Source organism: Pan paniscus, chromosome 15, assembly GCF_029289425.2.
Source record: "Pan paniscus chromosome 15, NHGRI_mPanPan1-v2.0_pri, whole genome shotgun sequence".
Taxonomy (NCBI): domain Eukaryota; kingdom Metazoa; phylum Chordata; class Mammalia; order Primates; family Hominidae; genus Pan; species Pan paniscus.
The window spans coordinates 90,742,314-90,766,155 of record NC_073264.2 but is presented as its reverse complement, the minus strand read 5'-3'; the positions used below and the strand labels follow the sequence as shown (position 1 = coordinate 90,766,155).

The 23,842-nt window shown below is 40.2% G+C and overlaps 1 protein-coding gene across 10 annotated transcripts in view; it reads left to right on the top strand.

The window, feature by feature from the left end:
* The first annotated feature begins 686 nt into the window (after positions 1 to 686).
* The window catches only part of FOXN3 (forkhead box N3), a 460,729-nt gene continuing 437,573 nt past the window's right edge, over positions 687 to 23,842 (top strand). For 4 of the 10 annotated variants that reach the window (XM_063596366.1, XM_034937997.3, XM_034937996.3 and 1 more), the window contains exon 1: positions 687 to 864. The gene's annotated coding sequence lies outside the window, so the exon portion shown is untranslated. The remainder of the gene's footprint in view (positions 865 to 23,842) is intronic. The other 6 variants (XM_063596367.1, XM_063596363.1, XM_034937994.3 and 3 more) reach the window with 5 other exon arrangements.

Below are 23,842 nucleotides of genomic sequence, written 5' to 3'. Positions count from 1 at the left end.
GTTTTAATTTGTAATTAAGTTCTCTCTATGAGGCACGCCATATGCCACCATTAATTCTTTCTCGTTGATTTCTTAGGAGATACATGAGTGCATATTTTCATGCAATTTTTGAGGTCTTTTGAAAATCAAATGACTACATGTTTAGCCATATGGGGCTTTGTTATTTAAAAGAGCATATTATAAAGTAAAAGAAGGCGAAATGCAAAAGGGCCTGTTGTCAACAGGGGGAAAATATTGGGAAAAACAGTTTAAAACATTGTTTTAAACATAACACATTTTCAACCTTTTTTCTTTTTAGCGTTATATTTTTGAAATCTATCTTTATCGATCCCGTACCGCGTCTCACCGTCTGTGAACGGCCAGTGTCACCAGTGCACCCGGCAAACCTCTGTCTGCCAGGTACTGCCCCTACGCTTACCCTCGGGCTGCAGATCCTAGCATCTGCCTTCTAAGAGTTCAGTTGGAGCCAATGTCTTTCTTTTGAACATCTTGTGCCAGGATTTGACATTAAGCTCCAGTTCATCCGCACACCCCGCGGCCGCTTTCGCAAGGGACCGAGAGGGTGGCGGCCTCGCCCGGAGACTCGCGGCGCTGGGAGCTGCCTGCCCTCGGTGCGGGCTGCAGACCGGGCCGCGAGGCGGGCGCGCGGCGCGCACTAGGACCCAGCAGGGCTCCAGGCCCGGGTGGGAGCCGCGCCGCCGACCCCGGGCGGGCGCCGGGCGCAGGAGCCGGGGTTCCGGCCGCGATCTGCTGCAGCTCGGCCGGGAGACGGCGCGACCCGGCGGCGGGGCCACCCGCGAGTCCAGCGTCGCCGCAGCCCCCCAATGCGGCCGCGAGAAGCAGCGGGGGGGCAGGCGATCGAAGGTAACGAAAATGGGGCTCATTTCCTGCCTCCTAATCTGCTCGGGTTTAGCATTGTCACGAGAAGCCCTCCGTGTTCAGGCTGCTGCATTTTGGGGCACTCTTTGATTTTTTTTTTTAAGGTGTCCGCCCCCCTATTTTCACCTGGTTTCAGATTGATTTATAGCTTGCAGCCCAAATGGGAAAGATCCAGCCATGGCAAGTTGCTTATTTTCATTAGTTTTGTCTCAAAAGTAAGTTCATTAAAAAAAAAAAAGTTTCTTAGGAATGTGTGGATAGTCGCTTTTTAAATTTTTTTAAAAAAAATTGCAGACAAATGGATATTTATAAAAATAATCAAATAATTGATGCAATTCTGTTAATTACTTTTAGGGAAGCACACTTCTGTGGGCTCCCCGGGCGTTACTTTTATTTTCAAGGAAGGAACGTGTTAAATGTGGAGTTTGTTTGGCTGGGCAGAGTTTACAGCATTGCTGTCGCAACTGTTTGGCTATCAATTATAAACAGTGTCAAATCTATGGGCAGTTTCAGCCTCTTTTCAAATACTGTAACGGGTTATCCTGATAGGACATCTACAGATGAGTTTCCACTGAGGGTAATAAGAAGATTTCTCTTTTTGGGGAAACATTGTTTTGAGGGGAAAACCATGATTGCCGGCTGGGAAGGCTGAAGAGACTATTTTTCATGCTTTGTTTATACTCCCGGGATGACATTTGGGGAAGGGAAATGCAATCTTTCTCGGGAGGTTTTAATTGTGGGATTATTAATTTATTTAATTTATTAGTTTCAATTGGTTGGGCTCGGGGAGCCCTCCGTCACAGGCTGTGCTTAAGGTGACACATTTGCTAGCAGTTGGGACACATGATTGCAAATGTAAAATGTGCCTCACCCGAAAGGACTGGTCTGCTGGAAGCTCCCGTGTGGAGCTGTCGTAGGCAGGGTGCGACTGGCTCATTGAGGAAAAAGGGAATCGTTTTCCTTAGCTAAGGAAGACATCCTGTTATATTCCTTTTGTTCCCTGTTTTTCATTGATCGCCGACTCTGCCTTGGAGAGGAGAGCAGCTCGGAGGGTGCAGAGCTCTGAAGGCTGCACGAATGACTGGAGCCCACTTTAACTCTCACACTGATTGGTCAGTTAGATTGAGACTTATGAAAACAGTCACCCAAAACCTTCTTTTAAAATCGTGCTGTAGTTTCAGATAGCCCTCTTGTGCACAGATTTCTGCAGGGTCGGTTTTTCATTTGGGTGCAGTTTGCTCGAGATACCTTTATGTTTAATTTTTTGTTGTTGTTTCTATCCACATAAAGTAGGCCATTTTGGTGACAAATTTCTTTGCAGACGTCAGCTACTAGCTTACACGTATACACAGCACTTTACAATACATTCTCAATGATATCTGCTCATAAGTTGTAGAATGCAAAGTTGTTCAACTTAGAATAATGATTCCTAACCGGGTTTTGATCTGAGTCTTTTAAAAAAGGGACCATCAGTAGATGGATGCTTAACTGTATCATTACTTTGATAATTTAAGTGCCTTGTGCATTAGCACGTTTCATGCACTAAGTCTAAAACTGTGACAGTGAAAGGAAAAGACAATGAAAAGCAAACAATCAAAATCAGCCTGCACACTATTCTGAGAGATTGTGGCATCTGCTTTGAGGCGAATGCATTTCACATCCAAGAGGAAGGGCATTCTGCACCATATAAGAATATGAATTAGTAAACACTGTGAAATGTTATATCTGTAAGACAAACTGTAAAGCCCATGAACATCTTCATTTGAGCCTTTAAAGCGATTTCATTAAAGAAGCACTGTCCCAGAAGTTGTTAAATGTATAAACACTTTTCTGATTGGCTTAAAAATTTAGACACAGGAAGTGGATTGTATCTAATAACCGATGAGTGGAGACATGGTTGTTATGGAAACCGAGAGGAGTAACCCCACCCCACCCCCACTACACATACATACTCTACCATGACCACCACTTAAAAAGAAACAAAAACAAAAACAAAAACAAAACCTGCATGTCATCACAGATGCCTGGACAACATGTCGGCTTCTGTAAGCTTTCCCACAGCATCTGTTGAAACCTGAGATCGCGCCTGTCAAATCAAGGTCATTTTACAACAACAACCAAAAATGTGGTCTCCTAGATTTCATAACTGCATTTTTATTGGAAATATTTGAGGAAAGAGCCTTAAACTAAGGATGAGCCCCCAGGCTTACTTTGCATTTTGCTACCTCTGAGCTGTGCAAGGGAAGGCTAAGAACAATGTATTTGAACACTTAATTGTGAGATCAAACTGACTTGTATGTCTACAGTTAGAACAAAACTCTTTTGAGAGCCAGAAAGGTTAGAATGTTACCTGTGGATGAGGATTCATCGGGGGAAGTTATAATGAGGTGTTTGTGTTTACAAGAGGGTTCAAAGTTGAACTCAAGCAATGGAACTTACAGACTGGTGGCATTTTGAAGGCTGCGTTTGTGTGTGGGGTGGTGGGGGTGGGGGTGGGGAGTGAAAGGGAGGGATGAAGATTGCCTGGTACTTTGGGAAATATAAGAGAGGGTGTTCTCAGAGGCTAACCAGGGAAAGGAAAATCTAAATGAAAATAAGAACTGTTTCAAAAATCCCATTATTATTACCCAGTTGACTTAAATAGAAAAGTTTCCTCTTTTGTGGATGGGGAAGAGTGCTTTTGTTTTTAGGATAATTGAGACGTTCCCAGTATCAAAATTGCAAATATTTCCAGTATCTTGGTAATGATTTCCATGAGGACTATAAAGAAAAAAGTTTGGAGACCTCCCCTCCCCCTAGCCTCCACCCCCAACCCCGTTCATTTTGCTAAGCGAAAAATAACCAGAGGCCCTGTACTAAATTTTGACTTTGAGGATCAACATCGAACCTTGTAAAATATAAAGCAAATACATTTCTTATATTTTTCTAATCTTGTTAATGGCAGTCTTCAGATTTTATGTTCTTGATATTCATTTAGAAACGTCTTCCTTTAAGTCATGGCAATTTAAAGCATTGAATAGCTTTATCTTAATTGATAATGGTCAGTTTTAAAACTTGTTCAATTAACAATTTGGTCTTTTTAAAAAGCAGCAAATTTCCCTTATTTTCATCAACTAATTGCATGGGGAGTGGGGAGGAGGAGAGTCCTAACTCTATTTTAATGTTTATTTAATATTCTGCATGTATGTCATAGAAATATATACTGTAGAAGTTAAATATTTGACAACATGGGATTATGAAATATATGCTAAATCACCCAGATATTTAACTGATTGGGACTTGGTAAAGAAGATTAAGTTTAATGGGACAACTGGTCTCTTTTAGCAAGGATTTCCTGTAGGGAGCTTTCTTATCTGCAAGTGTGTTCATTGGCAGGAAACATGTCAGTTGCTTGTTTTTACAAACTGAAGGAAATTAATGGGATTTGTTGGTTTCTAGAATCTACCTTCATTCTCTATTGTCTTGCAAATAGTTGGCTCAGAACACTTCGTTTTGAAAGGGGCTTTGGAGTGGTACAATTCATTCTCTGCAAACCTGTGGCATTTAGGTTTATTTCTTTCTGATTTTGGAATTAGGAAAATTGATCGTGGTACAACCATGTGCAACTTATTTTCCTAATACAAATGAACAAGATGTTCAATACAATTCCAATTCATTTTCAGTTGTCAGCTAGTTACTCACACACTCACTGAAGCTGCTGTTTTTGGATGGCTATGCCAAATTTCTAATAATTATTCCAGAATACCAACCAAATGCCAGTGTCGATTTTGGATTAGTGTAGAGAGGTAAAGAGAAAGAGGCAGCTTCATTCTTCTCATTGCTTATAACAAAAGGTCCATAAAGAATACACGTTAGGTATATGCCAACCTTGCTGATAGCAAAAAAAAAAAAAAAAAAAAAAAATCGAAATTGGGGATGGGTTGGCTAAATCCGGTTTATAGTACACATGAGAAAAACAAATTTTAACTTTGAAAGGATTTGCTGTGCAGAAGTCTGGATTAGTTTCTGAATGTTGAAAATGAGTATATTTAATTGCTTCAATTCCTAGATGTTTCAAATTCGGGAAGAGGAGAAAAGGGTAAGCTTCTTTAAAGGAAAATAAATGCATCCACCTCCATTTGCAGAGAGCAGCCTGGTGAGGGAGGTTAAGAGTGCCTGAGGGAGACGGAGCCATTTCTTGCAATGGTTTGCACACATTTTCATAGACATCATTTTTGTTTTCTACTTAGCACCAAATAGAATCTTATGCAAGACCCTAATATATGAGTCAAATAAAAACAGAGCTGCTCTGAGGGAACTAGGAGCCCAGAGCCTGCTATTGTCACCTGGGCTGTGCCCAGGGCACACTCTAGAACCCAGTACCACTGTGTACACAGTTTGCAAATCACTGCTTCTAAAATGTTCTCTAGAGAAGACCTTGGGGAATTGCTTGCAGAGCCCTGGAACCTCTTAGCGAAAGAGAGAACTTTTGCCTTGACAATTTAAGAGGCTGCTTGTGCTCATAGTGAGCAGGAAAAAGGTGGCAATTAGTGATGTAATACAGTGTACCCTAGGAAGCCTACGTACATACAGAAAAAGATGACTGACCACAAGCATGAAAGAGCCCTGGCCCAGTCTATAATGAGAGGGAAGGCATATTTTTAGGGGTTACTTATAAACCAGGGCCCCTTTTATTTATAAATTATAGGAACATCATATGGAGGTGTTTGAGATTAGTTGGTTATAATTTTGCTGGAATGCATGGCTTTATTCTATTTCCACCTCAAGATCTGTTCTATCACTGTTATTCTATTAGTCAGTGAAAATAATTTCATATGAAGTGTCATTCATGAAATGAAAATTTGCCAAGCTATATAAATCTGCTTGGCAGACTCAGTAGTGTTTTGAGTGTTGAGTAAAATGATAACACACAGATGATATTTGCATATCATCAAATATATTCACATTATCTCCTCAGTGATGAGATTGTTCTGAAATGGCAGTATTGAGATCGGGCTCAGTTTTCCCCCTTACATCCCAGAAGCTGTCAGTATTGAGGATTTCTAGGGGTGGCAGGCAGAGGAATCCCCTTCAATTCCACTCTTGATTTTCACAATCACTAGATTCACCTCTGCCTGGTATGGAGATGAGAAATCAGGAGACTCTTCATTCAGGCAAACTGCAGTAGAACTGTGCTGCTCATGGCCACAGCCAACCTCCCTGCATTGTTTCTCAGAGGGAGTTCAGTTGAGGAGTCTATAGAAGTAGAAAGGACAGACCCCTCTGTACATTCTCCTGTTACTTTCATTGTGCTTGCCATGTTTCTACTACCTGCATGGGGTTAGAGATGACAATTAAAATAATAAGTTTTCCAGGAAGCCAAAGATCTTCCAACAATTTGTGCTGGGGAAAAAAAATTACATGTGAAATATTTCCTTTACAAAGATGAAACTAGCATAAGGACCAAATAGTTGGCTGTGGTAACATGAAATGTTCGAAATGATGGTGGTTAACTACTGAATTGTGTTGACTGACGCTTTTCATGTTGAGGCTGTTTAAAGCTACCTCCTTCCTCCTCCCACCTGCATTTCAAAGAAGAATGAGTGTGTAACCAACAGAACCGTCCCGGGGTGTATTCATGATAATGGAGCAGTACTTCTTTGGGAGTGAGCATTAAGCTCCCATGGTTTGGGGGACTTTCTTTTTGAACTGAAGGATACATGCCAGTTACCAGGACCTTGCTGAAGTTGCCAGCAGATGGCTTCTCCAAATGTGTGCCTAGTACCTTGGCAGTGCCTTTGCAGATGCCACTTTCTTAAGGTTCAGAGAGTAGCAGGTCCCACTTGGAGAGGGATTTTAGTATATTATACAAGTTTAGATTTTAGATAATGTAAGAGTTTTTTTTTTTTTTTTGAGACAGAGTCTTGTTCTGTCGCCCAGGCAGGACTGCAATGGCGCGATCTCGGCTGACTGCAACCTCCGCCTCCTGGGTTCAAGCAATTCTCCTGCCTCAGCCTCCTGAGTAGCTGGGATTACAGGTGCGTGCCACCACGCCTGGCTAATTTTGTATTTTTAGTAGAGATGGGGTTTCACCATGCTGGCCAGGCTCGTCTGAAACCCCTGACCTCATGATCTGCCCACCTCGGCCTCCCAAAGTGCTGGGATCACAAGCGTGAGCCACCGTGTCCGGACTTTTTTTTTTTTTTTTTTTTAAGCAGGGTCTCACTCTGTCACTCTGTCACCCAGGCTGGAGTGCAGCGGCACAGTCAGGGCTCACTGCAGCCTTGAACTCTTGGGCTCAAGCAGTCTTTCCACCTCAACCTCCCGAGTGGCTGGGACCACAGGTGTGTACCACTATGCCCTGCTAATTTTTTATTTTTGTAGAGATGGGATCTCCCTGTGCTCCCCAGGCTGGTCTCAAACTCCTGAGCTCAAGCGATACTCCTACCTCAGCCTCCCAAAGTGCTGGGATTACAGGTGTGAGCCACCACACCCAGCCAGTTTAAGAGCTCTTGTTGCACTCTGAAATTTCCTAATTCAGCAAACTGAATATTTTTGCAGCTTTTAAAATAAAGCAGTGACTCTATAATGACTACTTAATAAATATCTCCAAATTAAGACCATCATGTTTTTTCTTGTGACTAGATTCAGCATTTAGAATGGCCTCTTGACACTTCTGGGGAAGTGTGGCAGTATTGGGTGATACAGAAAAATCACATCACACTAGCGAGGGGCCTTCCTTTATCAGATGCTGCTCTCTGCATTATTTTATTTGGTTCTCATATTAGCTTAATAATACTGCTACTAATACCTAATGATAATATGCATTAATGTCCCATTCTACAGATGAAGAAACCAAGGCAACTGTGTTCCCAGAGTCACCCATTCTTTGGTACCCGACTATTAATAGTTCTCACTGTCAAGTCCCCTGACTCCAAATCCCAGGCTTTCCTCCGAGACTGACCACCTCACAACTGCTCCTCTGACTGTTTCTATCCCAGGGTTGAAGACTTCCCCTTCCACACAGAAAATGGAGTTCCCTTCGGGGGGAAGAAAAAGCAGGATGGGTTGGGGAATATTTGCTGTAATTCCCACCGGAAATAGGATTTTGCTTCTTCACATTCTGTGTTCTCACATCTGACCATTAGTGATGGAAGGGGCTTTTTAGGTCCCTTGTCAGTGATTTTTTTTTTTTTTTTTGAGACGGAGTCTCGCTCTGTCGCCCAGGCTGGAGTGCAGTGGCACGATCTCGGCTCACTGCAAGCTCCGCCTCCCAGGTTCACGCCGTTCTCCTGCCTCAGCCTCCCCAGCAGCTGGGACTACAGGCGCCCGCTGCCACGCCCGGTTAATTTTTTGTATTTTTAGTAGACACGGGGTTTCACCGTGTTAGCCAGGATGGTCTCAATCTCCTGACCTTGTGATCCGCCCGCCTTGGCCTCCCAAAGTGCTGGGATTACAGGCGTGAGCCACCGCGCCCGGCCTCATTATTTTTCTTTATTTGTCTTCACCTTTTGACTTTCTCTTCGTCCATCCCTGAGCACGTTTACCTACTTGGTAAATAAAAAGTCGTAATTCCAGAATTACCCAAAGATTATACCCAGTCTAACTGGCTATAATTGGCAGCATGTCTAACACAAAAAACAGATTTCCTAGACAACACTCACTTTTACACTTGGTCTGAACGGCTCAACAAAACTCAGATGTGCAGATACACTGACATCTCCTTGATTTCTTTCAGAATAAGAAAAACTGGCTTAAGTCAGCAGATCAGCAAGATATTCAGTCTTCTTTTTGGGACTCCCCTGTACCCCTAAGTCATATAAAGTCTACAGAGACGAAGTTAGGTTGGGGTTCAGCTTGATTTTTTCATCTAAGCAAGAGCTCTGCTCTTGCAAGAGTGTAGGGGAAACTTAAAAATTAAATCATCACTGGGCATGCCACTGTGCCTAGTATACGTGTGACCAGGTGGAACTAGCAATGGAACAGATGTAGACATTTTCAGTCAAATGTGTGTCTGCTGCTTTTCTAATTCTCTTAAAGAGTTCAGGTGAATGATCAGAACTTGATGGAACTAATTAATATTTCACAGGTCTGATTTCACATATTTCACATGTATGAAATTATTTTAAAAGATCAATCAAGGGAAATGCCAAAGACATATGCACAAATCGGGGGAAACAAATCATCCTCACGTTCATTCAGTGAGCAGTTGCGGGCACCTACTGCATACCAGGAACTGTGCCCTATGATAGGGATACGAGGGTGAAGAAATCATTCCCAGACAGACTATCCCCTGTTCTGTAATTCTCATAGGTTTCTTAACTGGAAATATCCCCAAATGTGGCTCTTTTGAAGTTCATATTCTAAGCAGATATAGACAGACTGAAGTGCCACCCTCCTGAGATCCTTCCTGGAGCTATTATGCCTTTGGTTTTAATTTAGAAACAGACCCTGCAAGGGGGATTGAAGGGTGGATGGTTTACTTGGGAGACCATCCCAGGAAGACACCAGTAGGTGCAGGAGAGGGAAATGAGGAAGGGAAGGCAGCCAGTCGTGAGTTATCCCATCAGATCCATTGTGGGCGGTGGAGCTCAGCCGCACTGGGGCACGTGGGGCACCTATGCCAGCCACGCTGCTTTCGGTCATGGGTTGAAGACTGCTCTCAGGGCGTGTTGATCCCAGTACTTGAGATCTATGAAAGCTGTCAGAGTAGCCTTCAGCCAGAGAAGGTTCTCAGGGACTTCTTGATGCCGTTGGTAGCAGGTGGCAGTTGGGCTGGCATGCCCTGAGATGGTAAAGCCTGAAAGCCATGTGCCCAGGCCATCAGCAGGTTCTGCTACCACTCTTTCCTCTTCAGTTCCTTCTACAGTCTTGCAACTATAGATGTTTTAGAATAATCATTTTTAATAGTCCCTTTAAGCTTCAACATGAAGATCCTGGCAGAGTGGTTTTTCAGTCTGAAAAATGGGAACAAGAGGAGTGGCATAATTTCAGAGTTAAGCATTTAGGCAGAAATTATCCATAAGGGCCCTCATTTTTTTCTCCCCCGGTTACAACCATTATCCTTATTTCCCAGGCTAGAAAACTTGGACCGCCAGCCCCCCGCCGCCCCCGCCCTCGTTTTACATCACATGTGTCTAATTTATCCCCAGGGCTTCTTGTTGCTTTCTTTAAAATCCACCCCCTGTTCATCTCCACAACCTTTACTGGTGCTTCCCTCCAAAAAAAACTACGAGTGACCTTGATCGTGCTCTGGAAGACTTCTGTCCCTAAAACCCTCTTGAAATATGGGCTTTGAAGCTAGACTTCCTGTTCTCAGACCCCCTCCCTGCCACTTAACAGCTGTGTGACTTTAGGCAAGTTACTTAACCTAAGACTCAAGCCCTAGGTAATATTTCCATAAGTACTATGGAAATAAAACTCTGTAATGTGGAAATCCTGAAAGGATTATTGGGAGGGCTAACTCATGAGTCCCTGAAAAGCACTTGGCACGGAGCCTGGCACGTGGTTGCAACTCAAATTATTGTAGCTATTTTTATTGTTATGTTGTCAATGTTGTTGTGTTCCTTGTCTACTAAGAACCTTGATGCCAGCCTGGGCAACATGGCGAAACCCCATCTCTACAAAAAATACAAAAATTAGCCAGGCGTGGTGGTGTGCACCTGTGGTTCCAGCTACTCGGGAGGCTTGATGTGGGAGAATTACTTGAGCTTGGGAGGTTGAGGCTGCAGTGAGCCATGATTGCGCCACTGCACTCCAGCTTGGGTGACAGAGCGAGACCCTGTCTCAAAAAAGAACCTTGATGGCTTCTCATTGCCCAGTCTACCAAGTTCTCTCTTTCTGCCTCACTTTCAAGTTCTTTTATAATCTTGCCCCACTTATTAAACTGCTCAGAGAATGCCCCAGGATCTAGTCAGTGTCTCTTCACCCCTGAACTCGCTGTGGTCCTTCTAGCTTCCCAGCCTTTGTACATCTTGTTCCCTGGCCACAACCTTCTTCCTCCATGTTGTACAGTCACCACTTTCATTCACTGGAAAACTCCAATGTACAGAGAAAATGCAGTTTGTTCATTTTGTCTACAGTGAGCCTTCCTTCCCAGCACACACCCATTGATCGTCAAGAGAAAGAATAACTTTTGATCATACCCGTTAAAAAACTTAGTTGGATCGGCTAATCCATACAGTTCCCTAAGATAATTCTAGTCTTCCATAGGAAAACAATGCTATTCCCTCAGGTTGTCTCGCCTACCCCATCCCCAGTTCTTCGCCTATGATAGTGCATGTGGGAAGGAATGTCAACCTTGCTCTTCTGTTTCTTTCTTATGAAGGAGGAACAAACTCAGGGTCCCTAGGCTCGGTGGCCTCTGCTCTTGGAGGCAAGGTTTCTTGCCTTCTGGGAGCTGCTTGTTTAGCTCTACTAGCAGTTGAAGTCTGTGGTTTTATAACACATAGTCTAGTCTAGTGGTTTTCAAAGACCTACAGTAAGATATAGATACATTGTACACCACATATATGTATGTATGCTGTGGATAGATGAAACAAAAGTTTTTATAAGATAGCATGTATAGGCCGGGCGCGGTGGCCCACGCCTGTAATCCCAGCACTTTGGGAGGCCGAGGTGGGCAGATCATGAGGTCAGGAGATCGAGACCATCCTGGCCAACATGGTGAAACCCTGTCTGTACTAAAAATACAAAAATTAGCTGGGTGTTGGCTGGGCACGGTGGCTCATGCCTGTAATCCCAGCACTTCGGGAGGCCGAGGCGGGCAGATCACGAGGTCAGGAGATCGAGACCATCCTGGCTAACACGGTGAAACCCCATCTCTACTAAAAATATAAAAAATTAGCCGGGCATGGTGGCGGGCGCCTGTAGTCCCAGGTACTCGGGAGGCTGAGGCAGGAGAATGGCGTGAACCCGGGAAGCAGAGCTTTCAGTGAGCCGGGATTGCGCCACTGCACTCCAGTCTGGGTGACAGAGCGAGACTCTGTCTCAAAAAAAAAAAAAAAAATCAGCTGGGTGTTGTGGCGCATGCCTGTAGTCCCAGCTACTCGGGAGGCCGAGGCAGGAGAATCGCTTGAACCCGGGAGATGGAGGTTGCAGTGAGCCCAGATGGCGCCACTGCACTCCAGCCTGGGCAACAGAGTGACACTGTGTCTCAAAAGAAAAAAAAAAAGATAGCATGTATAGTTGAAGCATAAATTTTACCAGATTTTATCATCCCTGCTACACTTAATCCAGATTGACCTACTCCATTCTATTTTAGTTAAGGAAAGAAAGATTGGTTGGGTTCCAATAAGTGATCCAGTTTACTAAATATGTTAGCCTGGTCATCCTCTTGGCTTTATCAGAACTTGTGTGGCACTCCCTGCTGACTCGGTCCCACCTCTGTGCGCATGGGCAGCAAACTTGAGTCCTTTTTTTTTTTTTTTTAAGACACGGTCTTGCTCTGTCGTCTAGGCTGGAGTGCAGTGGGGCAATCTCGGCTGATTGCAACCCCCATCTCCCGAGACCAAGCGATTCTCCTGCCTCAGCCTCCTGAGTAGCTGGGATTACAGGCATGTACAACCATGCCCGGCTCATTTTTGTATTTTTAGTAGAGACAGGGTTTCACCATGTTGGCCAGGCTGGTCTCAAACTCCTGACCTCAAGTGATCCGCCTGCCTCGGCCTCCCAAAGTGCTGGAATTACAGGCATGAGCTACCGGGCCTGGCCCAAACCTGAGTCTTAGCCACTTGGTGGTCTTTAAATGGGGTCCTCTCTGCTGGCCACAACAGATCTTGAGGCAAGCTCACTGCTCTCCAGCATCTTAATGCCTTCTGTTTGCAAAAGTGGCTGTACCAGTTAATACCCTCACCAACATTAAGTGTCTCTGTTGTTTCATATTCTCACTGATATTTAATATTGTCAGACTTTAACATTTTTGCCAATTTAGTAGGTGTGAAATAATCTCATTTTAATTTTAATTTTCTTGGTTATTAATAAGCTTACGCATCTTATGTTTATTGGTCATACATGTTTCTTCATTTACGAAGTGCCTGTTTGGCTGTTATATTTCAGTCTTGAGTCAACCCAGAATTGTTTTTTGTGTACAGTGTGAAGTAGGTATACAGTTTTATTTTTTTATTTTTTTTTTGAGACAGAGTCTCGCTCTTGTCGCCCAGGCTGGAGTGCAGTGACGCAATCTCCGCTCACTGCAACCTCTGCCTCCCAGGTTCAAGCTTCCCCTGCCTCAGCCTCCTGAGTAGCTGGGATTACAGGCGTGCGCCACCACACCCGGCTAATTTTTGTACTTTTGGTAGAGTTGGGGTTTTGCCATGTTGGCCAAGCTGGTCTCGAACTCCTGACCTCAGGTGCTCCACCTACCTCGGACTCCCAAAGTGCTGGGATTACAGGCATGAGCCACTGTGCCCGGCTACAGTTTTATTTTTATACTACACACTCTCCAAATTTTGCACATATATTAGATACATATGTTCAGGCGTGAGAAATCCTATAATTCTCTTTTCTTATCAATTTTTTTTTCTTTTTTGCTGGCTTCAATGCTCAACCTTGATCTTATCAAATTTTGGTATTAATGTTTTTCTATCCTTCTTAAAAGAAGTCAAAGAGTTTTTCTATTGTCTGGCATAGTCTGTATAAGACTAGAATTATGTATACCTCCAAATAGTAGTTACCTTCTGATAGTAGTCATCTGTTTATCTGGAAATGGTATTTTCTTTTAGGAAGATTACAACTACTAATTCAATTTATTTTATAGTAAGACTAATCTGGTGTTTTATTGCTTTGTGAATCCATTTTACCAATTTATGCATTTCTAGGAATTTATTGACTTCATCTCGGTTTTAACATTGGGAGGCATAATGATTGTTTATAATAGCCTCTAATTCTTATTTTTAATCTCTGTGCCATCGCAGTTTTTCATTGTGATATCATTTATATGCTTGCTTACTTTTTTAATCTCACAGATTACATATTATCATTTTAAACTATATGGGGCACTACCACACCTGGCCAGTTTTTTTACTTTTTAGTAGAGATGGGGTCTTGCTATATTGCCCAGCCTGGTCTTGAACTCCTGGGCTCAAGGAATCCTCCTGCGTTAGTCTCTCAAAGTGCTGGTATTACAAGTGTGAGCTACTGCGTTCAGCCTCTTTTTAATTTCTGTTTGTATCTTTATTCTTCTTACACTTTTGTGTTTAATAGAGTATAAAACTTGTATTTTTCTGACAGCTTAGTTAATTACTTTTGAAGTTTTCATTTCTAATATGTTAACAAAAACATAATATATTTTTTCTAATATAAATAACTCTTTATTTATTTCTAATAACTCTTTAACTCTTTATTTATTTCTAATATTTAAGCTGCATTTTTATATATGACATGTACAAATGTAGCTGGATATTGTTTTTGTGAATTTTCTGAAAATAATTGTCTTTTAACTGAAATACATAATGCATTTATATTTATTGTAATTACATGTATGTTCTAATTAATTTCTTCATCTTTTTCCATTTTTCCTGCCTCTTCCATATTTCTTTTTCTTTATTTCTTGCTTTCTTTTGAATTCTTTTGTCTTATTTTATGTATTCTATAGTAGTTTGGAAGTTTTATTCTCTATATGATTCATTTAGTGGTCCTCTAGATATTTTATTTCTAGATCCTTTTCTAGTGGTTCTTTAGAAATTTTAACATGCATACTTATCAAAGCCTAAAGCCAATTAGTATCTTTCCTCTCCTCTCAAACAATGCAAGGACCTTAGACCACTTAACTTCAATCACTGCTCTACCAATTTAGGTTTCGTTTTTGCCCAGTGTTTTAGTTTTATCTTGTTTTTTTTGTGTGTTTTTTTTTAATCTCACAGATTACATATTATCATTTTAAACCAGAAATGTTTGTTAAGATTTACCCATGTGTTTACTACATTTTTTGCTTATAATTCCTTCCCCCAACCCACCCCCTTCATCACTTCTCTTAGGTTTCATTTAGTGAGGATAAATTGATGGAAAACTCTTTCAGCTATTGTTCACTGGAAAAATGTCCATTTCCCCCTTGTTCTTAAAATGGAATCTTGCTAGGTATACAATATATTTTTGCCAGGTATAAAATTATGGTTATTTTCTCTCAGCATATTAAAGATGCTCAATTGTTTTCTGACTTCCACTGCTGATAAATCAATGCTAAGTCTTATTGCCATTTGTGTTGAAGGTATTCTTTCTCCGAGAGTACTTTACGACTGTTTTTTAAGATATTTTCTTTGTTTTTGGTGTTTGGCAATTTTATCATAAAGTGTTCAGATGTCAACTTATTTGTATGTGTTTATTTATTTTGTTTGGGGGTTTTGGGCTTTATAATTTTGTGGATTGGCTTTCTCATCAGAACTGGAAGATTCTCAGGCTGCTATTCCTGCTCTGTACTCTTTCTCTCTAATTCCAGGTTTGAGATTAAGCATATGTTATACCTTTGTTCTGTCTTTTCCATGTTTTAGCTTCTCTGTCATCTTTTCTATCGCTATATTTCTATGTGCTGCAGTCTAGATAATTTACTCAGTTTTTTTCCTCTGGTTTCCTGTGTCTAATCTATCTGATCTAGCTCGATTCTTACATACTTGTTCCCTTTTATTTATTTAAACAATATTTTATGTTTTGTGTCTAATTTTAAAGTTTGAAGTCTTTTTTGGCCGGGTTCTCCTCTCTATTGTTTTCACTGGTTGTTGTTCATGGTGCTTTGTTTCTCTCTCTCTCTCTCTCTCTCTCTCTCTCTCTGTGTGTGTGCGCGCGCGCGTGTGCGTGTGTGTTTTGTTTTGCTTTGTTTTTGGAAACTCTATTAGTGGGAATTCTTTATCAGTGGGTTGGAGTTGAAAGTGAGTTTCTCCAGAATTTGCATTTGTTTTTGTCAGGTTCCTAGGATCATTATCAACCTGCGAAGCAAGGACTTAAAATTCTCAACTTGAGGTTTTGGGGACAAAACAGGTAATCAGTTTGTCCTGTAAACCCCTGTGAGGATTACCTTGTGGTTACATATTTTTAGTAAAGACTTTTCCCTTTCTACTTAGCACTTATTTTTGAGACAGGCAGTTTAAAGTCCTCTCTGTAGCTGGATGCCTCTTATTATACACTCTATCTTGGTGGGCCTTTGTAAATGTCACCAAGTTTATCTGCTTTCCCCTGTGTCCTGCTAAGTTGTAAAAACAGAAGCTCAGGTTCTCCCAGTTTGTTAAATGCCTTCAAGGTGAAAACTAATATAAGCGCTCTGTTCTGAGTGTGCTTTATTTTTTTGTGTGAGCTCATGAATATGTTTCAAACAATTTTTGAGGAAATATTTTGTCCAGCATTTTTGGTTGTTTTCAGTTGGAGGATTGGACAGGTACTTACTCTGCCATTACTACCAGAAAAGAAACTTACATCCTTCTTTCTCTTTGTATTCCTTCTTTAATAATATTAATATATCCCAAAACGCATGAATGCCTTTGGCCAACTACGGTACAGATCATATGTGCAGAAAGCAATAGAGAAAAAAGCATAATCCTTATTTTCAAGTTATCACTTCCTTCTGCAGGTATTCAGGGGTATTTTAAGTTCCAACATATTAGTTGAGGTAATGCTAGCTTCTTTAACAAAACCAAAATGGTGCCATGAATCAAAACAATAGAAGTTGTTTCTTACATACCCAAAATGGGTGACCTGATTAGTGGATACCACTCTTTAAGGTTTTAGCAAGCCAACTACTTGGCATTTTAGGACTCTGTCATTTTCAACCCATGGCTCCAAGGTCACGGTGCTTATTTGGATCATAATAGCAAAAAAGGAAAAACATGTGGAGGCTCATGAGTGGCTGGTTTTTATTGGCTAGGCCCAGATGTGGCTCAGTTTGTTTTCTTTTCCCTTTCCATTAGCTAGAACTTGGTAAGGTGGCCACATCCGACTGCAAGGGGGATTGCTGGGAAGGTGGTCTAGGTGTTTGCCCAGGAAGAAGAAGAAACAGGTTTGATGAACAGCCGGTCCATCTCTGCCACATATTTCCTCTCGGAAACTTCATTCCACCCTTACTTTTCACTTCTCTGAGCTCTTATTTTACTTATAAAGAGCACTATCAACCTTAGGATTTAATTACCCCAAATCATTTTATGTTTGTATAATCTAAGTCACCAACTGTATAATACATTCCTTGAGGTGTGAATGTTGTACTGGACTTTTGAAAATGTCACCTGCCAGGCGCGGTGGCTCACACCTGTAATCCCAGCACTTTGGGAGGCCGAGGCAGGTGGATCACAAGGTCAGGCGTTCAAGACCAGCCTGGCCAAGATGGTGAAACCCCGTCATTACTAAAAATACAAAAAAATTAGCCGGGTGTGGTGGCAGGTGCCTATAATCCCAGCTACTCGGGAGGCTGAGGCAGGAGAATCACTTGAACTCGGAGGGTGGAGGTTGCAGTGAGCTGAGATCGCGCCACTGCACTCCAGCCTGGGCGACAGAGCGAGACTCCATCTCAAAAAAAAAAAAAAGAAAAAAATGTCACCTACCACTCAGTTTTGAATGCACAGTGTGCTTTAAAAAAATTAAGCCTCTGAATGTCTGAAAATGTTCTTGTTCTAGGGAGATACCTGCTGACATATTTAGGGATGCAGACCATATTTATGGTCTGCCTCTTACTCATTGTATTATTCCTTCAGGTTTTCTTCTTTTTCTTTCGCGTGTGTTTTTTTTTTTTTTTTTTTTTTTGACACAAAGTCTTGCTCTGTCACCCAGGCTGGAGTGCAGTGGTGTGATCTCGGCTTACCACAACCTCTACCTCTCAAGCTTAAGTGATTCTCCCATTTCAGCCTCCCAAATAGCTGGGACCACAGGTGTGCACCACCATGCCCAGCTAATTTTTGTATTTTTTGTGGAGACGGGCTTTCTCCATGTTGACCAGGCTCAGGTTTTCTTTAGGTTTGAAAGTTGCCAAAATAAAAATTTGGGGAAAAAGCTAAATCCCTGAAGGGGATTAGAAGGGACCCTACAAACAATAGTGGAATATCCATGGGACATCAGATTAGTCTGTCTCAGTTATTTCTGATATGTTATCTTGAAATGAGCCCTTTCTGCTCCATCTGGATTGTTGTGAGAATTCATTTACTCTACCTGGAAATATTTGTTGAGGTCTACGAGTGCTAGTACTATTGAGGGGCTGGATGTAGGGAGATAAGACCCTGCCCCAGAGAGGATTAGATGAAGGAGTGTAGACAAACAATGGAGAAGCAGGAAAAAAAAACAAAAACAAAAAACCTTGCACTCATTTTTCCTTTGGTTTTAGGCCTCCCATAAGAAGGCTGACCTGTCTCCAGGCCAGTGTTGAGCACGTCAACAAGCAGAGGAATTTAGCTCTTGAATATTCCCCAGGGCCATAGATAATCTCAGCTGAAACAGACCCTAGGTTATTGGCCTCAATATCACCCTGTACCTGAGTTTAACTAATTGCTTTGTTGCTAGGTTCAGTGTTTTCAATGCCTCATTTTTATTTTCTGTTGTTTTTGGTCTTAAATGACAATGGCATATGGACCTAAGTTAAATTGTGGAATCATATTTTGTTTTCCTTTCATTGAGTCCTTTGCAGTGTACTATGGATGGGAAAACACACTGACGTTTTAGTAACTCTAATCTATTATCCACTTGCTAGGATGCAAACACAATGCATGTGGCAAATTACTTTATATGCTGATAAAGCCTGTGTTTTGGAAAAATGTTGGAATGTTTGTATCCAAAACATTGTTTTGAATCAAGCCATCTTAAATATGCAGATTATGAATAGGAAGTGGTATCCTGAATAGCATCGTCAAAATTCCAGGAAGGGTCAGGCTGCAAAATACAAGACATGGTGAGTCTATAATTAGGCATCAACGCTATTTTATTTGATTGAGCATCTCCCTGGGCTTGGCTCTGGCATTAATCAGAGAACAGCTTTCCAGCCCAAAGGAGTTCACTTAAGAAGATGACCCAGGAGGCAAATCTAGCTTTCTCAGAAGCCAAGACAGAGCAAGCCGTTTACTTATTATGTTGTTTGCTTCATGGAATAAGGCATAGAATTTCTGCTAAATGAAAGCAAAATAGAGCATTTCTAATAAAATAGAAAAGGGAATATGGTGCAGTGCTCTTCTTGCGAATTGTACTCACTTTCTTTTCAAGTCTAAGGTTTCTCTATTTTTTCAGAAAAATTTCTCTCTTGCTTGAAGGAGTTTCCAAAACTACACGAATGCACCGAGTCTCAGCCAAGGGCATTAATAGTATATAGGGTCCAGGAACTGGCAGGCTGTAATAGTTAACTTCCTCTGTTAATGCAATGAGCCACTGAGTAGTCTCTTCCCACAATGAGTAAGGGTTTACTTCTATCCTGAAAACCAAATAATTCAGTCACCATAAAGGGAAGAGACCAGACCTCCATATTTTCGACGTGGCCAATGTGATTTTTAAATTAATTTATTTTTGTTTAGGCAAAATAAAAATTTGGAGAAAATTTATATTTTATTTGCCAAAATAAAAATTTGGAGAAAAAGCTAAATCCCTAAAGGAGATTAGAAGGGGCCCTACAAACAACAGTGGAATTTCCATGGGGCATCAGATTAATCTGTCTCAATTGTTTCTTTTGAAATGTGGTGTTGAAATGAGCCCTTTCTGATCCCTCTGGATTGTTAAGAGAATTCATTCACTCCATGCATTATTATCAGGATGACCATACAGTCTGACATGTTTGTGACAGTTTTGTTTTATGCTTACTACCCCCTTGTAATCACTAGTAGTGTCTACTTTCATTTTCAAGAACATCCTGGTTTGATAAATTATGGTCACCTAACTTACAGTGGTAGTGCATATATTTAGCAATAGTAGATCAGGTTTGTTCTGTTTAACTCTTCTGCTGAGAAAAGCTGCTCAAAATTAAAAAGAAAAAAAGTCAGTTTGGAAAAATTGGAGAGCCATCAGGGCAATGGGGAATTGCAGAACCAAGATCTGGGTTGGTGGGGTGAGTAAGAAGTGGTAGAAAACTCAGAGAGGTGAACTCTGCTTTTGAGTTTTATCTTCTCGAGAAAAATTTCAGTTCAAAAAGTAGAGGCTGAAAGATTAAGAAACTTAGCAGAGCTTTCAACAAGTTCATGGGCTTGAGGGTATGGTAATTGTATTTAGGTCCTGTGAAAAGGCAGAAGCCCTAGTAAACAACCTAGGCTTTCATTGAGAACCCTGAGTCTAGGTGAATCAGAAATAAAACATAGGTACTGAAGCCAAAACCCAAATAATTTCAGATTAGTGCCCCTAGCCTAGATGCCTGCCTGAAGCCAGAATAAAAATTCTCTTTGGAGGAAGATGCTTTTCCCAGAAACTCATGTTATCACTGTAGTTTTTCAGGTACTATATCTGTCAGTCAGTAGAAATAATAGACACATCACATGAGGAGACCAGATATGATTTAAAAAAACCAATAAAAAATAAACAAATTGGATATACCTACAAGAGATCCAGATAATAGATAATCAAATATGGTCCCTACCATAACTGTGATTAATATGTTTCAAGGATTAAAAGATAAGATTGAAAACTCTGCCAGAGAACTGAAAATTGTAAATAAGACCAAATGGACCTTCTGGAACTGAAAAATACAATTACTGCAGTTAAAATCTAAATGAGTGAACTTTTTTGGGTGACGGAAATGCTGTAAGATTGGATTGTGGTGATGGTTATGGTTGCATAAATGAATTAATGACTAAAACCATTGAATGTATGCTTACAATGGGTGAATTTTATGCTGTGTAAATTGTACTTTAAAAATTAAGCTTTAAAAAAACCAAATGAATTGGTTCAATAGAGTAGATGCAATTGAGGAGAGAGTTAGTGAACCAGAAGATAAAGCAGAAGAAAATATCAACAATAAAGTATTTAGAGGCTTTTAGATGGAAAATAAATATCAGATTGTGAAAGACATATTAAATATGGTGGAAAGGCCTAATATACGTGTAACTGGAGGTTCAGCAGGAGAGGAGAGAGAAAGTGGGACATAAAAAATAATTGGAAAAAAATAGCTGAGATAGTTCTAAAACTAACAAATCACACAAAGCCACAGAATCCAGAAGCCCTAGGGCACCAAGCAGGATAAGTACAAAGATTCAACATAGTAAAATTTCTGAAAACAAAGCTAACGAGAACAACATAGGGACAACATGGTAACATTTATAAAAGAAAAAGAGAAAAGCTGAAAAGCATCAGGGTTGGGGAGTGGGTACCTCTTATCTTTAAAGGAAAAATAAGACTGACAACTGACTTTTGAACTGGAACAATAGATGTCAGAAGGAAGTGGAATGCTATCTTCAAATTGCTGAAAGAAAACAACTATTAACTATAAATTCTATCTACCAGATTTTTCAAAAATGAAGAAGGGTTAAAGATATTAAAAACTTATCATGAGGCTGAGCATGGCGGCTCATGCCTGTAATCCCAGCATGTTGGGAGGCTGACGTGAGAGGATCGCTTGAGCCCAGGAGTTTGAGACCACTCTGGACAACATAGTGAGACCTTGTCTCCATTAAAAAATAAAAATAAATGAATAAATAATTTTAAAAATCATGAACAGATCTATACTAAAGGAAGTATTCAGTAAAGAGTATCCTTGGGACAGAAGGAAAATTATCCCAGATCAAGGCTCAGAAATGTAAGGAGGAGTGAAGAGCAATAGAAATAAGAATTCAATGGTTAAATATAAATAAATATTGACTTTATAAAATAATAATTATTATGTTTTGTGGAGTTTAAAATATGTAGGGAATAACATACACGGTAAAAGTAGAACATAAATCCAAAGAAGTTAATGAAGTTAAATCATTCTAAGTTCCTTGTAGTGTACAGGAAGTGATAACGAAGTTGTGTTGTCATTGATAAGTTAAGGATGCATGTTTTAAAGTCTAGATAATCTTTAAAAGAATGATGACAGAATGTATAAATAACAAGCTAAGAAAGAGGGAAAATAGAATAATAATACTTAAGAAATTCAAACAAAGATGAAAAATAGAAAAAGGATCCTAGAGTAGGTGAGACAAATAAAAAATAGTAGAATAATAGATTTATATCAAATACCAGCCATTATATTAAATATAAATAGACTAAATAGTCAAATTAAAAGTCAAAAGATTATCAGATTGGATTTTTAAAACTATGCTTTAAAGAGACATACCTTTCTTATAAATGTACAGAAGGGCCCGATATAAAAGAATGTAGCAAGATATACCATGCAAAAGAAAGATTGTATAGCTAACCCAAAGAAAGATCGCATAACTGTAAGGCAAGGAACACTGTTAGAGATAAGGGAGATATTTCATAATAAGAAAGATTCAATTCACTTATACTGCACTCACTTGCTCTCTCTCTCTCTGTCTCTGTCTCACACACACACACAATTATAAGACCTACAAGGAGAAATACAAATATCTATATAGTTAGAAATTTTAAAACACCTCTCAGTAATTGATACAATCTAGAGACAAAATAAATAAGGATATAGAAAATTTGAACAAAGTTAATTAACAAACATCATCTAATTATAAAACATTGCACTCAACAAATACAGAGTAGATATTCCTTTCAAGTACACATAGAATATTTGCCAGTGTTCTCTATTTGGTGAGTCATAAAGCAACTCTTAACATATTGATGGAAATCATAGAGTATAGGATGGAAATCATAGAGTATATTTTCCAACTACAGTGACATTAAGCTAGAAATCAATTACAAAAAATATAAATGAAAAATCCCCATATGTTTAGAAGTTAAGCAATCACAAGTCAAAGAATAAATGGCAATGAAAAGTAGAAAATATTTGGAAATTAATGACAATGAAAATATGACAGCAAAAATTGTGGAATGCATGTAAAGCAATGCTTAGAGGGATATTTAAAGCCTATTTATATTTGCATATATTAGAAAAGAAGAGAGGTTTAAAAATAACCTAAGCATTAATTTCCAGAAGTTAGAAAAGAACAACTAAATTTTTTTTACAATGTTGAAGAAAGGAGATAATAAAGACAAGATAAAAGGTAATGAAATGGGGAGAGAATCAACAGAGCCAAAGGACTAATAAAATCAATGAATCCTGGTGAGACTAATCAAGAAAAAATAGCACCACCAACAACTATGAGGAATGAAAAAAGGGTATAACTATCTTTAAAAGATAGTAAGAGAATATTATGAAAAACTTTATGGCTATATATTTGACATTTTAGAGGAAATGGACAAAAATTTTAAAATGCCACTTACTGAAACTGCTGTAAGAAAAATAACAGGCTGAGTTGCTCTATGTCTCCTCATGAATATGTAATTACAAACTTTCCCATAAGGAAAACTTCAGATCCAGATAGTTTTACTGTTGAGGTCACCAAATATTTAAGGAAGAAATAACACATATTTTCCACAAACTCTCCACTAGAGAATTGAAAAAGAAGGAATACTCCCAGCTGGTCTCAAGAGGCCAGTAGAATTTTGATACTAAAACCTGACTGAAATGTTATAAGAAAGGAACATTCCAGGCCAGTTTCACTCATGAATATAAATTTTAAAATCCTAAACAAGGCCGGGCACAGTGTCTCACTCCTGTAATCTCAGCACTTTGGGAGGCTGAGGTGGGAGGATCACTTGAGGTCAGGAGTTCGAGACCAGCCTGGCCAATATGGTGAAATGCCCGTCAACTAAAACTACAAAAATGAGCTAGGCTTGGTGGCACGTGCCTATAATCCTAGCTACTTGGGAGGCTGAGGCAGGAGAATGGCTTGAACCGGGGAGGCGGAGGTTGCAGTGAGCCGAGATTGTGCCACTGCACTCCAGCCTGGGTGACAGAGTGAGACTCTGTCTCAATCAATCAATCAATAAAATATCTGTCTCAATAAATAAATAAAATTCTAAACAAAATATTAGTAGTATGAATCCAGCAATAAATTACTCCATCATGATCAAGTTGGTTATCTTCTAGAAATGC